Below are 12,473 nucleotides of genomic sequence, written 5' to 3' on the forward strand. Positions count from 1 at the left end.
CTTTGCTCTTCTTAAATTCAGCAAATCGCAGTAGCGATTTTCACTGATTAGGGTTCGATAATTAGGTGTTTGCTGAAATACACTTTCAGCGAACTAATATAGACCCATTGGCATAAAGCTATAATATCAGCAATATTAAAAGAGAGTAATGGTCTTATTCTGTCAGAGATCTAGTGTCCTATACGTACTTTAAAATCAATATTATGAGTTCATCATTATCCTTTTTTGCATTTTTTATATGGGGTCAGGGTGTCGTGTCAACTGTCTGCATCTTTCTCGATTCTGTGCCACTTTCCTAACTTCTTTGTTGATCATGCCTTACTGTTGCAGGTTTTCTCATATGCAGTCTATCCATCACTTTGCTAGATGCCCTCATTTCCATGTGCGTTCTTCCTTTCTCTCCCAAATCTTCTTCACCAGATTGTCTTCTTCTTTTGGGCACATGTGCCCAAATCAACCTAATCTATTCTCTTTGATCTTCTCTGCAGCTGGAGCTACTTTGGCTTCTGCTATGATGTTCTCATTGTTCTCATTTCCTCATCTGTCCCAGAGTGCGCATCTTACCACCTATCTCAGATACTTCATATGTTCATAGGTAAGTACTAGGCTAACTGTCCTTGTGGGCCATTTTAAGCCTAGTCAGTCTCCCTTTTGTGCTTGAAATAACCTAACCCATGTGGTTATAGATTGGCCTTATCCATCCCATGGTTGATAATTATATATTACCCCGAATGAAAATAACTGGGGTCATACGATAGATAATTTAAGGGGACCCATACTTGGGATAAAGCATTTAGGTTCATAGGTAGGTACTAGGCTATCTGCTCGAAGGCATTTATAAGCCTAGCCAGAATGTGTTGGCTTTCGCCACCCCCTTAGATTAGTTCCCTGTGCCTCTGTCCAGCAGAGCCACTGAAGTGATCCCCGGGTAAACTTTCTGTTTCCTATCCACTCGTCAAGGTTTCTTTTGAAGAGTGTTAGTGAGGAGCTCTGCCTAATGTAGATTGGAATCTTGTTCCAAAGCTTGGGAAGTCTCTGGGACAGGAATCTATCCCTCCAGAACATCCTATTTATTGTTGTGGTGAGGTTTAGACCCCTAGAGTGTGTGGCTCGAGGGGATAAGGTTTTCTTTAGGTGGAGCATGTCCATCAATTCTGGGTTGGACATGACCTTGTATGTCAGGCAGAGATCACTTCTGAGTAGGCGGTATGCAACCGAGTACAGCTGGAGTTTCTTCAGTCGAGCTGCATAGAGCATCTGTTTGAGGCCAGTAATCCTCTTGGTGAGGTACTTCTGTGGTCTTTCCAGCTGTTGCAGGTGTCTTGTAAGGTACATCCAGAATGGGGCATTGTACTCTGTGATGGGTCTGATGAGTAGAGGGGCACAATGACCTCTTTTGATCTGGATGTGAACCCTTTTATGATTAGGTGGGCCACATAGAAGGATTTTCTAACCACTTTAGCAATGTGATTATCAAAGGTGAGATTACTATCTACTTGGGTCCCCAGATCCTTTATTATGTCTTCCGTATATAGGGGACTACCAACTATGTGGTAGTTTGTTGGTATTTTGTTTTTCCAAAGGGGATGACTATGCACGTTTTGGCATTCAGCTTGAGGCCATGATTTTGACAGCAGGTGTCCGTCTCAATGAGACACTTTTAGAGGATGTCTGTGTCAGCTGGAGAGTCAATTATAGCCCCTAGTTTGCAGTCGTCTGCAAACTTGGTCAGCCATAGTCCTCCTGTGCTTGCCTGTACCTCTGAGATGTATATGCCGAACAGGAGGGGTCCTAGGACTGAGTCCTAGGGAACGCCACTTGTAAACGGTTTTAGTCGGACCTAGCTCCTGCAACTCTCACCATGTGGGTTCTGTCCGTGAGCCAGTTGGCAACCCATCTTTTGACGTAGGGGTTTATGTTCAGGCTGCTGAGCTTGCTTATATTACCAGAATGGGGAATGGTGTTGAAGGCCTTTGCAAGGTCTTGATAGGCTGTGTGTACCACCTTTCCCTCGTCTATAGCCTTGGTAACAGTCTCAAAGAAGTCCACCAGGTTTAGGAGGCATGATCTCCCCTTAACAAAGCCAAACTGGGTAGGGTCCAGTGTTTGGAGGTTCCCAGTGTCTCTGTTAATGAGTTCCATGATGATGCGCTCCATAGCCTTGCAGACCAAGCTAGTCAGGCTTATAGGGCAATAGTTCCTGGGGTCTGTTGTGGCCCCACCTTTGTGGAGCAGAATAACCATTGCTGTGCGCCACTCTATGGGTAAATAGCCTGTGGAGAGGCCGAGTTTGAACAGTGTGTTTAGGTGAGGGGTTAGTTCATCTTTGAGCTCGTGTAGGACACAGCCTGGGGCACCGTCTGGTCCCATTGATGCTGTGTTTTTGGCTTTGGAGAGGACTGTTTTAACCTGAGTGTCTGTGATTCAGGGACTCTACATTCTTCTGGTATGGTTATGGGCCCTTTTGGGGGTGAGAGGGTAGTGAAGTTTGCACTGAACCTGTCTGCCAGGATGTTGGCAATATTGGTCGGTTCAGTGTATTTTGTGTCATTCTGCACGAACTCTGAGCAGATCTGAGCATTGCCACTTAGATTCTTGACATAGCTAAAGAATGCCTTGTGGTTATTTTTGGAGTCCTTGGCACTTTTTCTTTCGAAGCTCGCCTTGGATGATTTTATGAGGGATCGTAGTTTCTTGCTGATACTGATCAGGGATGTCTTCCCTTCTTGGGATTTTACTCTTTTCTGTACTAGTTTTCTCCTTCTGTTTTATAGCTTGTTTATGGCAGGAGTCCACCAGACTGGTTTCCTTTTCTTGGAGGAGTGAGTCGTGGCTTTGCTTGGGATAGCACAATCCATGCATTCCTGTAGGTGCCCGTAGAATGCATTAGTAAAGGATTTTGCAGCTTGGACAGCACTATCCTTTAGCATGGGGGCTTTGAAACTTTCCACCTCGGTCTTAAGTAATGTGAAGTTTGCTTTTGAAAAGTTTTTCACGTTGGTTTCCTTGTCTGTAGCTGGGGCAGAATGTGGATATCCAAAGTGATTTGTTTATGGTCAGATCTAACCAGCGAGAGGTTGACCTCCAGTGTGGAACACCGGTTGCCCATGTTGGTGATGACCAGGTGCAATATGTTGTCACCTCTGGTGGGAGTGTTGCCCAGTTGAACCAGGGCGTTTGAGTTTATAAATTGTAGGAAATGTTGGGCAAGGGAGCTAGTACTTGAGTAGTTCTCCCACAGCTACAACTGTCCATTAGTAGTACAGGGGCAGTCCTGGGGTAAATTTTCTGCTTCCTATCTATAGATCTTAATTATGCTTGAAAATGGACAGGGGTGAACTTTGTTTTATGTGGCTGGGAAGTCTATTCTATAGCAGCAGTATCCTTTGCAGAATATTCCTGTACCACCAAACCATTCTGTTGATGTTGAAGAAGAGGTTTAGATCCCTAGACCTAGTTTTTTTTATGTCATCTGACTTGCTGTTGTGAAGTAAATCCATTAGTCATGGGTCAGGGGATGCCTTCCATTTCCATCACCTCTGACTTCCTCAACTGCCCTGATTTCACTGCACAGGTTTCTGTACCGTACAGCAGTCCTGATCATACCACTGTTTTGTACACCTTATTTTCCAGCTTGTTTGGCATTTTTCTGTTCCACACTTCTACATGAAGCTCTGTGTCAGATGGCAGCAGACCCTCTGATTTTAGCTTTGACTTCCTCATTCAGACTTCCATTCTACTCAACTAGCCCCCCCCCCAGAAACTTGAAGCTGTTCATCTGTTCTATTTCCTCTTCTATCTCAATTTCAGTTTCTTCTGATTTCCCCAGCTTACTGCTACGACAACTGTCTTGTCTGTGCTCAGTTTTATCCCATGTGCCTTCAGTTGTGCGTTCCAGTCCATTCATTTACTGACGTTCTTGCTCAGAGTCTGCTTGTAATGCCACTTTGCCTACAACAGCAGCTTTGTTGACCTGTTCTGTCCAAACTGTTTGTTAATGTAGTCCATCACCAGTATGAATAGCAGTGGGTTCAGGCCTGAACCTTGATTTACACCCACTCCCATTGGAAACCCCTCTCTGAGTCCAAACATTGTCCATACTTGTGTCATTGGGTCCTTGTATGTAGCCAACACTAATTCTGCCAATGTTTTCCGTACTTTGAACTGTCGCAGGACTGCCTAAATCACCTTTCTTGCTACCTTGTCATATGCATTCACCATGTGTAGGAATGCCAAGTTGAACTCTTTCCTTATCTCTAGTTTCTCCTCAACTATATGTATCACTGCAAATATCAGGTAAGCTGTGCTACATTCCAGTCTTAATCTGAACTGCTCCTCTCCCATCTTACTTTCTACTACGCTACATATTTGTTTATCAAGCACCCTCTCCAATTCTTTCATGAGGTGTGACAAGAATTCAATACCTCTGTACTGCCCAGAGTTGTGAATGAGTCCCATTTGTTCTTGTATACTGACACTAAGATAGTTATTCTCCAGTGATCTGGGATACACTTTTCTCTCCATCATGTTATGAGTACCCTCTGGAACCATTTCTCCCCTAACATCTTGATTATATCTACTGTAGCCTCATCTGAGCTTGCTGCTTTCCCTGACTTCATTTTCTTAAGTGCTGTTTTTACTTCTTCTAGGATGGGCTCTTCTTCCTCTTTCATTGTAGACTGTGTCTGGAACAGTATAACTTGCATTTTTTTTAATTCAGAAAATACTGGAAGTTTCCCTTTCATCTTCCTTTGATGTCCTGTGGACTTGTGAACAGGTTGTTGCTAGCATACCTTACTAATTTTCAATCACTCAATAGTATGATTTGTTAATGGAGATATTAGCATCAAAAGTATTTCCCTATAGGTCTAAATTGTTGAATATATAATATAAGATATTCTTTATAATATACCATAATATACACACACATCCACAGGTGTGTGTCGGACTGAGTACACACCACACTCCCCAACGTCCAGCACCAACCAGCATACAAACATCCAGAATGAGTGTAAAACATGTTAATAAAGAGAACTCCATTTAGGAACATGGCTTTTAACTGCCATAAGTTTAATGTCCAGCTCACAATGGAACAATGAAAAAAGTACACAATACACAAACCTAAGTTTCGTCTCTTGGCGTCATCAGTGTGTATTGCAAATAGGGAACAGTGACATATTTATACCCCTTTCAATCAGCATTAATTAAAGACACCATTATATTTAACAAATACAGTTATGATATTGTTAAAACACAAAAACCGTGCCACATACTACAGTAAAAACTGTAGGTACCATGATGCATATAGCTACCTAAATAAATTGTTAATTCAACTAACACACAAACTTACACGTTATGCCCTAGATAACATTATCAATGGTCATTTAGACCTGGTTTAAATAAAGCTCCTAAATACACAATCCATTCCTTTCTTTTTCTGTTAATATCCTATGTTTACTGATCAACGTTAAGTTATCCCCTATATTCTGATCGATACCCAGAAAAATAAAGTGTGCTCCTACATGCATTTCAGTGTGTTTATAAAGGGCACTCCGTACTCTTTTACAATTGATATCACTTATATGTAATGCTATTCTCTGTCGAAAAGATAAAGAGGTCTACCCCACATAAAAAGCCCCATCCACAATATGTACTGCCCATTATGTTGCTGGCTTGGTTGTCTCTAACTTTTTTGTGACTCTTCTTAAAATTAGCTAAACTTTCACCTATGGTCTTCCCTCTCCTGTAACCAAAGGAACACCGTGAGTCTATTAATGTATCCAAAAACCTATCGGTCTTCAATATGTGCCAATGTCGTTGTATTATGTCTTTTATTTTAAAGCTGTTGCTTCCAAACTTAGTCATGAACCTGATGACTTGATTCCCTTCAGCCTGTGGCCTTTCAACCCCCATTAATAATTCTTCTCTAGTACCAGAGTCCACCATACTTAGGGCTCTATCAACTTTTCTAGCTTTATAGCCCCTTGCCAAAAATCTAGACCTCATCTGTGTGGCCTGTGTCTGAAAATCATCAGATTGACTGCATATACGCTTAAGTCTTTTGAATTGAGCTTGGGGAATATTATTAATAATGTGCTGTGGATGGTTGCTATCTGCCCTCAGTAATGAGTTCTTGGTAAATGGCTTCCTATATAGGTTAGTGTGTACCATGCCATCATTAGCCTTGGTAACCATAACATCTAAAATTTAAATTATTTTCCCTTCCAATTTACCACTGAAGAAAATACCATATTGGTTGTGATTCAAAAAGTTGACTAACTGTCGCCACCTATCCACAGTACCCTGCCATATTTACCCAGCAGTCATCCAGATACCTTCTCCACATCTGTATTTCTGATGTAAATTCCTTCTGTTGATAAATCATTTGTACCTCCATAAACAGGTCCGCATATATGTGAGCAAAAATTGCTCCCATAGCTGTACCCTTAATCTGTAGGTGCCATTCCGACCCATATCTAAATAAATTATGTTCTTACACCAAACCCAAAAGTTTTAATAAAAATTCTTGTTCTTCATTTGTGTAATAATCTGAAACATGAAACCAGTATTGTATGGAGGCTATTCCTCCATGATGAGGAATACTCGTGTATAAAGCCTGTACATCTAATGTGCCCATATACGCATGGCTAGGAATATAAAGATCATCCATTAGCTGTAGAAACTGGTTCGTATCCTTAATCCTAGCTGACACACAAGTTAATAATGGTTTCAGTTTTAACTCCAGATAAACTGATAGAGGTTCAATCAATGAGCCTCTGCCAGCTACAATGGGTCTTCCTGGTACAGGGGAAATAGACTTATGGATCTTGGGAACTAAATAAAAATATTATGGAGAAGGATCATCTACTGTCAATTGTTGTTGTAGTTCTTTTTCGTAATAATACCCACCTCTCTAGCTCTTTCCAAAAATTGGTTAATTTCTGTTTTAAATCCCTCTATCGGATCTATAAGAAGATGGCAATAAGATGTTACATCAGTCAAATGTCGTTGAATTTCTGTTTCATAGGCCTCTTTGCCCCAAACCACTATGGCGCACCACCTTTGTCCACCATAGTGATAACCAAACGATCATTGTTACTCAAATTTTGCAAAACTTGTTTTTCTTCTCTAGTCATATTATCCTTAAAGTGCCTGAACACCTTACCCTGATTCAGTTGTAAATCTTGTAGCACTTGTTCCTCAAATATTATTACTGCTCCATGGTATGGGGGCTGAAACTCAGATTTCCTGAATATAAAATCTATCCTGTGTATCTCTGAACTGAGGTCCGTGAGAATAATAATATTTTAAATTCAATTTGCGACAAAAAGCCTTAACATCTTTCACCACTTCAAAATGGGACACATAACTATCAGGCACAAAGCCAAGGCCTTTGTTTAACACTCGATATTCCAAATCTGAAAATGCATGGTCAGTCAGGTTTACCACCAAATTATTGTCGATATTCTGGTTATCAATGGTATTATCTACCTATTGTTGACCATTTTGCTGAACATTGCTTCCATTTCTTGAACCAGCATGTTTCCTGCCCCCTCTCCTATAGGGCCCCTTACCCTTTCTGGTATGGGGAACTCAGAACTGTGGGTTCTACCCCCTCCAGTTCTGTATCAGTATTTGAATAACCTGAAGACGTATCAGATATACTAGAGTTATCAGTACTACTTCTACTGAGTATGGATCTCGGTCTTTTCCTATTAGGTCTCACTTGTCCCTTATATTTACCTTCAGTAAATCTTACTGACCTTTTAACTTTCTTCCAAGTATAAGCCAAATTATTGGCATAATCCTTGGAATCTCTCTGAAATGTTTTCAGTTTCCTATCTGATAATTCCCTCCATTTTTTGAACCTCGTTTACATAATGCGTATATTTTTCATTATATGTTTGTTCTTGACTATATTTGACCATGTCTTCATAAGCCTTATTCAACTTTGCAACCATCTCAGTATGTTGCTCCTCGTAGTACTCAATTAGTAATCTAATAAACATACTAGAAGCGGTAGACTGAACTTGTCTCCATTTACTAAGAAAATGTTCATTGTCAGCCCCAATACCAGGCTCTAAATAGACCCTAAGGCCTCTGGGAGCTATATTGGCTGTAACGTATGCTTTTAACAATTGTGTGTGCCATACATTGGCTCTGACCTTTTTGGTAATATCTCTTAACCGGGTGAACTGTGTCTCCAAATTGGTCCTTTCATGACCTTTTAATAATGCTTCAGTCTCTCTTCCTACATTAAAGGTTGTCAAATCATCATTATTAGTGGCCAGTGTATCCAAAAAAGATTTTAAATCTTGAGCTTCTGCCATCCTTGAATATCTAAATTTACCTTATACTTACTCCTGAGATATAACTCAGATAAGTGTGCACTAATGTCCAATCTAACTCCAAGTGAAACTATAAAAAATTAAACAACTATAAGTGGTACCTTTATTGCTTTATTGATAGACATTGAGACCGCACCAGTGCATCAGACAAAAGAAGCTCACTGTTTTGTTTATAAATGCATATGTAGCATCACAATTACTAGCTCACAGTGCTCACTTAACACCAGTTCGATAAACATATGCCCTCACTAGTAGGAACTCCTCGTTTGAATACTAATGCCCAACCTTCTAGTATACATTCATTGAATATTGCCAGGGCTTTAAATAGGAGCTGAAATAGCTATGAACAAATTAAACAACCTAATAATATAATGACTGTGTAGTACTTGGTATTAATATTGACCTCAATAATACTGCTACATTACCTGCTGTTAAGCTTCATCTATTTGCCCCCTATTAATAAAACCTAATGCTGTATATTAATAATAGCACACCATACTAAACATTTATATAGATGTTACAAAAATTATTCTAAAAATAAAGAATGGGGTTGTTATCAACTAATTTAAATAAGATGAAATACAAGGTACTGTCTGAGAGGTATGAGTATTAACTTCTATTGTACTTGCAAATATAACATCTTATTGCTAGATCCGTAAATGAACCTTTAAACAAGGCTGTGTCCAGTGTATTGTGCTAGTACCTCACATATGCATACACTTTACTGTTATTAAGAAGTAAACATTTGTATCAAACATACTTTTTTGTACTAATCGTACAAGCAAATGCAACAGTAAAGTCTTTACATATTGTTGTCAGCATGTTATAAAATGCAATGCGGGCTGGTGTTCAACACAACCTGAATAAAAATAGAAGAAAAAATAGGGTGCTACAATATGCCACCTAAAAGTAAAGTCGTGAAAGCATAATCATTGTCCGACTAGCAAAAGCCACAACCTCTTCACCACCGTTTATTTCATGGTATAAAACTTGTATCGTCGATGGTCTTTACCACCCACAGCCGATATTCATCTCTGCCATAGAAAACAAGTAAATAAGGCCCTTTAAAGTCATTCCAAAGTTAAGCGCACTTCACCAAGCCCATACAGCATTAATTTAGTAACCATAAATGGCCTTCAACAACTGTAGCCGATCTTCATCTCTGCCATGAACACTATTTGTATTCTCGCTGCTGTAAAACTGTTAAAATGCATAAATAAGAGCAAAAAATTCTTGCCCCAATATATAAGTGCACCAATACACTGTCATAGTACCTAATTACACCAATAGCCTTCAGTCGCTATGGCCGATCTTCATCTCTGTCATAAAGACTCTGTAATGTTCGCGCTACCATCACTCTGTTGTAAAATACGGAAATAAGGACAAAATATACTTGCCCAAATGTTGCGGTGCACCAAAAACACAAACACAGTACCTGTTTCACCCCTCAAGCCCCTGAAATGCTTGAAGTGTTGCCAAACATACAGCTTTTAAGCCACAGGATCCCACTTGAGGCCTCGATGAAAAAACAATAGAACCCTTACTATCGAAAACCTGAAGCATTGAACAAATCTTTCTTTCCCCTTCAGTAAGTCAAATGTTCTGACCGATATTACCTCCTTCGGCCGAATGCACGATGTCAGTCCCAATGTCTACATACAAGCAATAGTCCACGAATATATCCCTCGTCAGGGATTATAACACCAGCACTCTGTACGCCATATCTTCACTACCAAGAAACAGGTGATAGGTGAAATGTGTGCTCGGACTGAATACACACCACACTCCACAATGTTCAGCACCAACCAGCATACAAACATCCAAAATTAGTGTAAAACATGTTAATAAAAAGAACTCCATTCAGGAACATGGCTTTTAGCTGCCATAAGTTTAATGTCCAGCTCACAATGGAACAATGAAAAAAGTACACAATACACAAACCTAAGTTTCATCTCTTGGCGTCATCAGTGTGTATTGCAAATAGGGAACAGTGACATATTTATACCCCTTTCAATCAGCATTAATTAAAGACACCATTATATTTAGCAAATACAGTTATGATATTGTTAAAACACAAAAACGTGCCACGTACTACAGTAAAAATTGTAGGTACCATCATGCATATAGCTACCTAAATACATTGTTAATTCAACTAACACACAAACTTAAACATGTTGTGCCCTAGATAACATTACCAATGGTCATTTAGACCTGGTTTAAATAAAGCTCCTAAATACACAATCCATTTCCTTTCTATTTCTGTTAATATCCTATGTTTACTGATCAACGTTAAATTATCCCCTTCTACCTGATCGATACCCAGAAAAATAAAGTGTGCTCCTACATGCATTTCATTGTGTTTATAAAGCCACTTCGTACTCTTTTACAATTGATATCGCTTATATGTAATGCTATTCTGTGTCGAAAAGATAAAGAGGTCTGCCCCACATAAAAAGTCCCACATTGGCACACCACCATATAAATCACCCATTCACTACTACATGTAATCAAGTTTCTAATATCGTATACCTTGGGTGTATTTATAGACGTAAATGACTTGGTTTTAGAGACAGCCTTACAGTGGACACAATGTCCACAATATGTACTGCCCATTATTTTGCTGGCTTGGTTGTCTCTAACTTTTTTGTGACTCTTCTTAAAATTAGCTAAACCTTCACCTATGGTCTTCCCTCTCCTGTAACCAAAGGAACACCGTGAGTCTATTAATGTATCCAAAAACCTATCGGTCTTCAATATGTGCCAATGTCGTTGTATTATGTCTTTTATTTTAAAGCTGTTGCTTCCAAACATAGTCATGAACCTGATGACGTGATTCCCTTCAACGTGTGGCCTTTCGACCCCCATTAATAATTGTTCTCTAGTACCAGAGTCCACCATACTTAGGGCTGTATCTACTTGTCTATCTTTATAGCCCCTTGCCAAAAATCTAGACCTCATCTGTCGAATTTTTTTCTGATTAGCGATTTAGTGAAATGAGTTTCAGTCAAATGAGCTTTCTGTCATGTGGTTTTTCAGTCAAGTGCTTTAGGTCAAATTTATGCAATATTTTGACTTTCAGTGAAATGCTGTTTTATCATTTTATAGTAAACCCTGTGTGTTTGTGTGTGTGTACTCTTATTTTGGCGTGGTTATTTTCCTGAACATCAAACTGACAACATATGTAAGACATTGCTGCTTATAGATCAAGCAGCTGCTTGTGATTAGTGCAGTTGCTGAGAAATCTTTTGATATGGTGAGTTGGGTTTACATTGGGACCCTGGAACAGTTTGGGTTTATGAGAGATTTTATGCAATTTCCATATAACGTGCTATTCTCCTTCAGCTCAGATGATAGTGAATGCTGGGCTCTCCAAAACGTTTTTACTTCAGAAATACTCAACAGAGGTGTCTGCTCTTTCCCTCCTGTTAGCTTATATATTGAACTGTTGGCAGTGACCATAAGGACTTTGGTACTGGATAGGGGAAACAAAAGAAAAGTTGACCATTTTTCTCAAAGACCTCTTAATCTATATTTTTAAAATTCCTTTATTTCAGTTTTGTTTTATTTTATTTATTTAATATTTGTTAACTGATCACAGATGCCAGTTTCAGTCTCAGCCCAGGCAAGGTGTAACTGGAGTATAAATTATTTTGATATATATATATATATATATATATATATATATATATATATATATATATATATATATATATGTGTGTGTGTGTTGAAATACACAATAGCAGTTATCAAATAGAAAAAGTAGAATATAATATAAGTAAAAATGAACAAACACATTGAAGTGCACAACATGATTCAACATTGTTGGAGAAATTCGCCTCACTTTTGAGGTATAAGGTTAATGTTACCAAAACTCAAGCTTTAGTTTGGAATTTTAACCCGTAAGAGAGATTAAGGAAGACATTCCCTTCCTGGTGGGGAAATGCATAGCTTAGGTATTTATGAGTTCAGTACAAGATGGAGTTCAGGCTACTTATGCAAAGCTGTTAAATGTCAGTCTGTGCTAAATAGATGGAAATGGTTCTGTTGGATTTAGGACAGACCTTTACAGATGATTATTCTGCCCCAGGTATATGTCTTCAACTCTTCTACCTGTCTCAGTAAGAT

General features: G+C 39.2%; 1 protein-coding gene across 7 annotated transcripts in view; it reads left to right on the forward strand.

The window, feature by feature from the left end:
- The window catches only part of KYAT1 (kynurenine aminotransferase 1), a 1,131,910-nt gene that overhangs the window by 902,954 nt on the left and 216,483 nt on the right, over positions 1-12,473 (forward strand). The gene's annotated exons all lie outside the window — the stretch shown is intronic.

The sequence above is a fragment of the Protopterus annectens genome, chromosome 16.part0 (genome assembly GCF_019279795.1).
Source record: "Protopterus annectens isolate FY-2018-M chromosome 16.part0, PAN1.0, whole genome shotgun sequence".
Taxonomy (NCBI): Eukaryota; Metazoa; Chordata; order Ceratodontiformes; family Protopteridae; genus Protopterus; species Protopterus annectens.